This window comes from Myotis lucifugus, unplaced genomic scaffold, assembly GCF_000147115.1.
Source record: "Myotis lucifugus unplaced genomic scaffold, Myoluc2.0 scaffold_108, whole genome shotgun sequence".
NCBI lineage: Eukaryota > Metazoa > Chordata > Mammalia > Chiroptera > Vespertilionidae > Myotis > Myotis lucifugus.
The window spans coordinates 1848671-1854867 of record NW_005871156.1 but is presented as its reverse complement, the minus strand read 5'-3'; positions in this window follow the sequence as shown (position 1 = coordinate 1854867).

Below are 6197 nucleotides of genomic sequence, written 5' to 3'. Positions count from 1 at the left end.
ATATTTCGAGTCTAGGTATAGATGTTATATCTGAACCTCTTTGGCTAAGAAGTCTGCCCAGGCCTTCAGGCTAATGATAGGTAAATCCACGTGGGTCCTAGCCCCAGAGTGACAGACTTTTCCCTCAGTAATGTGGATGAAGGAATATACAAACTGTCAGTTTCATTTGAAGAACATTCAAAACCAAAAAGAGAGGCTGCTTGGCATTTACCCATGATTCCTGTTTTAGGGGTTTGTGTTCTTTGGGATCAGGAAAATGTATGTCTTTTACAATTTTTCCAATCCCTTCTAACACCTAGTTCAGTGCTTGTGCATAGTAGATGCTCTATAAATAGCTGTTGATTGAGTAATGAGAGTCAAGGAATTATAGTCACAAGTAGGAAGCTCTTTATTCACTGACAGGAACTTAGGGAGATCCCTGCAGCTGAAAGAGCACACTTTTATCTGCTACCGCCATCCTAAGCTTATATCCTTGGCAGATATAAGCTCAGTTAATGTTTATAGCAACCTTAGGAGATTTATATTATATTATTCTCATTTTATGGATGAGGACATTTTGGCACAGAAAAGTGAAGTAACTTGTCCAAGTCACACAGCTAGAAATTGTCAGAGTTGGGGTTCTAGCCCAGTCTGGCTGTCCCTAGAGTCCCAGAATTCAGGCTCATAACCCCCACTTTCCCTTTATAATAAGAGATGAATTTAATGTGCTGATCATAGATGCCAAGAACTGTGTTACATACCACCAGATTTTTCACTTAATTTTTATAACAATCATGTGAGGCAGCTTCACCCCCATTTTGCAAATGAAAAAAAAATGAGGTTAATAAGATTACCCAAGAGCTCTGAGCCAGTAACCCAAGGGACTTCAAACCCAGGTCTGCCTGGCTTCTGAAGCCACGTGCTTAAGTGCTCGGCTCTGCCCTGAATTCATTTGGGTTTTACCAACTTTTGGTTATGTATCGCGTTGTTGTGGGAACGCCCTGCTTACTGCACCCACTATTCATGCACTATCAGCGGCAGCAACATTTCCTGTTAGGTCACAGGGCTCTAGGTTTTCCTTTGTTTAAAGGGAAACCTGTATGGTCAGATACAGCTATGCAAACAGCTCTGCCCTGCTGATATTGGTTTGGAGGCTCCTGATGATTTTATTCACTAACACTATATGTTCCAAAGCATTTTCCTGAGCTCATTAGCGTGTGTGCATGTGTGTGCCTATATATACACATGTGCACTTGTATATGTACTTATAACCTTTTTACCTAACTCTACTGATATCACTGCATCCATGCACAGGAAAGAAATTGCTGTGCGATCAAAGGTCATGTTTTGTCAATAATAAGAAAGCAAACAACATCATAAAAAAGGGGGGGGATACTTTACTGAAAAAGATATATAGATGGCCAATCACCATCATTAGTTATTAGAGAAATCTTTATTGCCAAAGACACTATTTTGAATACAGTGGGTCAAATAAAAGATATTATTAAAAGTAATTTTATCTGTTCCTTTTTACTATTTAAAATATGGCTATTAGAGAATTTAACATTGTGCATGTGGCTTGCCTTTGTGGCCTGCATCGAGTTTTTATTGGATAACCTGGTTCCAGATAGTAGTTCCTCTATCTGGATGGTTCCTAAAATAAGGATGTCCAAAATATGGAACAGATCCTACACCCAACCCACAATGTGTAATGTGAGCAAGAAACAAGTGTTTGCTGTTTTAAGCCATTAGGGTTTGGGGTTACTGCGGCATTAATACCCTAGCTAACCTGTTGGGTCAACATGGAAGAGGAACTTCCAGACTATCTACCCTCTGAAGTCTCCAGCGATAATTTTTCTTCTTTAGATTTCTCATCTCCAGGAGTCACAACCAGACAGGTCAGAACCGTTTACGATTTTCCTTGCCTTTCTAAATGAACTCTCATCTAGTAATAATTCAGAAGAAGAACGGCATATCCAATATCACTGTGTGGATTTTTCTTTTACGTCAGTGTCTTGACAGACAAGAAAGATAAGTTTCTCGTTTTCTTGCCTTTGGATTAGTAAATAATGTCAACATGAGGCTGGAAGACTCACTGCCCCAGTTTGGTCATTTGTTTTCTGTCACAGTGAGTGACCCAGATGGAAGAGCAGCCCACTCTTTCTGTTATGCCTGCCTTCCTGTCTCTCTTGCTCTCTGGGCTTCTCTATGAACTATTCACATTAGTGTTTTACAAGCAAATTCTAACCATAGTGTGGAGAGCATGTGGAGTGAGAGGACAGTGGTAGTCAAGTCTGTTGTCACACCCAGGTAAGAGATGATAGGAACACGGCAGTGAAGGTGAGGCAGGTGAGAGTCCATTTCAGTCACCAGCTGAATAACTATTTGCAGAAAGTCCATCACATATCAGAAATTTTGCAGGGATGAGAAGTAGCTGAGCCTTCCTCTGCCTCAAAGAACTGTGGTGCTGATGTTTCAGCACCTTATGACTGCTAAGGACTTGATGGGCCAATAAAGAAGGGGAACTGGGCTGTTTGAGACAGCTTCCTAGAGATGGCGAGAGCTGAGTGAAGCCTTGCAGGATGGATATTATCAAGCACAGAGGGTAGGGGACAGACCTGAAAGATACTCAGGAGGGAAAATGAACAAGAGAGGAAAGAATCTGTGATGATTTTCAGTTTGGCACTTAGTGACCTGGAAAATGGTCATTTCACTGACCAGTGTAAGAAATACAAAAAGAACTAGTTAGTGGGAAGGAGGATGCATTTAGATAGAAAAATACTAAATGTGAAGTTCTAGCTAGGAATCTAGAAGGGACTGCCCAGTAGCAGTTAAGGATGTAGGAATGAAGCAAAGAAGAAAGGTCAAAGGGAGTGTTACACGTTGGAGTCGTGTGCTTGTCTGTGAGCATTTGAAGCTGTAATAATGGGTAAGACTGCCCAGGGAGAAGAAAAGTCCATGCGTTCATTTGACTCATGCACTCAGTATTTACTGAGAGTTCACTGTGTGGTAAGTGAAGAAAAGTGAGATCAACCTGAGGAAGTGTGTACTTCAAAGACAAACTGAAATGTAGGCTCTTCCTTCAAGAGACTTGACTATGGCCCAGCCAGTATGGCTTGGTGGTGGAGCATTGACCTATGAACCAGGAGGTCTTGGTTTGATTCCTGATTGGGGCACATGCCCACGTTTCGGGCTCAATCCCCAGTGGAGGGTGTGCAGGAGGCAGCCGATCAATGATTCTCCCTCATCATTGATGTTTCTTTTTCTCCCTCTTCCTTCCTCTCTGAAATCAATAAAAACATATTTTTTTAAAGAGACTTAAATGTGCAAGGAAAGGGATAAATACCTGATAACTAGATGGGATAGGAAACCAAGAGAACACTTTAAAAGGATGAGAGACTTTCTGGAGTTGAAAATTTAGTTTAATTTCACCTACACTTAAAAACAAACACCTTTTTGTCAATGAGAGAAATATAACTTAAAAATTTCAGTTGATTGTTTGCATAGATGTTAATATTGTTAAAATGTTCAGGGATTTAAATCATATCTATTAATACTCCTACCCATTATCTGATTCTTCTGCTCTGCAAATAATGGACTTAGAAGACTTATGCTTCAAAAGAAATTAATTGGACAAATGTTAACTGGCCATCTCAAGAGCTAGGTGTTATGCGGGTGCAGAGAAGTCAAGATCCAATTGTGCTCTCCAGGCCTTAGTGTCTGTTTATAAGGATTAATGCTAGTGAACTGCATAGATGACCACAGTGATGAGATTACACCTCCATTTTTAGAAAATACTGCAAAAAGTAGGAAAGTAGGAATATTGAGGAAAGTCTAGAAAACTGACTTGAGCTCTGTTTGTGTTAAATAAATAACTAAAGAATTAGGACTTCCCTTTTTTCCTTGGAGGCATTGGGCATTTAGGTAGCTTGAAAGAAGGTCACTCAAGGGACAGGGAAATCCATTAGTGGATTATTATAGTTTATTGGCATGAGAGGCAATGGAGTATAGGTAGCAGAAATAAAGATGAACACATGATTTCTTTCCAGGTCCTTATATTTGTATTCAAAAACTAACTTCAAATATTTGAAAATAAAATTGATTTTATAAAAATGTGACTCAAATAGTACATTTACCTTAGAAACCAAGTTAATAAAGTCATTCTTGCTTTTAAAATGTCAGTGAGAGTGCTCTTTACATTTCTAATTTTTAAACTTTAAGTGTATTTTATGTCCATAAAGTAGTTTTAATTTTATTAAGTTACTTTTGAATAAATGAGTTATTTTAAACATTGCTTAATGCTTGAAAATTTTAAGCATGAAAGCAAGTTTTTCACTGCAATATTTTAGGAGTTAGTCTGTCAAATCTGGTATTTTCTTCTACCCATTTATAAATGCCCTAGTACAAGACCCTCTTTTGTTTCATGTCCTATTTAAAAAATATTTTATTAATATTTATTATTATTTTTAAAATTAATTTTTATTGTTGAAAGTATTACAGATGTCCCCCCCCCAACTCCTGCCCCCTCCCCAGGCCTTCACCGCACTATGCACTATTGTCTATGTCTATGGGTCATGCATATATCATATAAGTTCTTTGGTTACTCTTTCATCTCCCCTCCCCTCCCCCCCTAGCCCCCGCCACTCCCGGAGGTTCCTCAGTCTGTTGAACACAACTATTTCAAAGGAAGAATGTACTGATTGAATACGATGGTGAAGGTTAAGAGGTACTTAGAGAGGACTTCGGTGTCTTGTTCCTCTGAGAAGAGTAGTTCCTTAACAGAAAAAGGAAAGTTATAAAATGAGGATGGGTTTGGAATATGATTTTGAAAATAAGGTGAGAGAGTGGGGATCAGGGGACTGCTTAAACGCATGAGCAAATAGGTAAAAGCTGAAATCTTTGGAGATGTGTTAATCAAAAAAGAAGTAAGAGATTGACACAGCTGTATGTCAGACAACTGGGAAGACCCATGGATGGAGATCAGGAGCAGGGAGAGGAGCCGCCAAGGGCTTGGTAAAGACGTGGTCTACAGGAGGAGACCCAGAAGCCTGGGGAGAATTATTTTGCAAGAAAAGGGAAGTGGTCAGCAGTGTCAAATGAAGCTGAGGCCTCAAAAAAGCAGTTGGGTTTGGTCACTGGAGCACCATGGTGACTTTCAAGGGAGCAGTTTCCGAAGAATGGTGAGGCAAAAAGTCGCAGCACAGAAAAAATGGTGGGTGTAGGGAAAGGGGGAAGCTGTGGATGTAGACTATTCATTCTAGAAGTTTGTTACAGTGAATTTTAGAGAATTGGGCTGCAGCTTTCAGGAGTAATAGTGTAAGCCATTCTCTTACTTGTTCAACCCCTATGTACCAGGGCCCACTGGGTGCTTGTCCACTGCTGGGTGAATAAGGCGGGCCAGACCCCCCACTGTTACGCAGCTTGCATTCCAGTGTGGAGGTTGTCTTCATCTGTAAACAACGAGGACAACCTCAGACACTGAAGGTGCTATTGATGAAAATAAAACAAGGCACAAACAGGCACATTTCAGTCGATGGATGGAAAGAGAAAGCACATAGAACCTGAGGCAGGACCAAGTGCCAAATATTCAAGAACAAAAAGGCCATTGTGCTTGGAGCTTGATAAACTAAAGGGAAAGTAGTGGAAGACACCAGAGAGACAGGGGAGGAGTTAGGGTTTTCTTCTAGGGGACACCATTATAGATTTTAGAAAAATGACATGATCTGATTTACAACTTTTGAATTCTCTTTGGCTGCTTTGTGAAGAATGGACTGAGGAAGCTGCTGAAGAATTCAGGCAAGGGAGAAGGGTGGCTTACACCAGGCTGGTAGCCCTGAAAACAGAGAGAAAGAGCCAGATTGGAATATGTTTTGGAGGCAGAATCACCAGTTAGGACCTGCTAAATGTCGGGATAAGGGAAAAAGACAAGTGAAGGATGATTCGGGTTTTTCATCTGACTGAGTGGATCAACAGTGGAACCTTTTGCTGCTCTGGAAAGACTGGGGGAGGTGCAGCTGTGGGGTGTGGAAGGGTAGTAGGGTAGACGGGGTGGCTCATGTGTGACATGTTTTGAGTCATCTAAGTAGAGGTGGCGTTCAGAGCAGTGGTCAGAACCCAGTGGAAGATGTTTCTCTTAGTGGAGAACGGAATATTTGTAAATTATAGATTGAGGGTAGGACTATGCTGGAGAGGGGGTGAAAGGCAGAAAACGAGGAAGG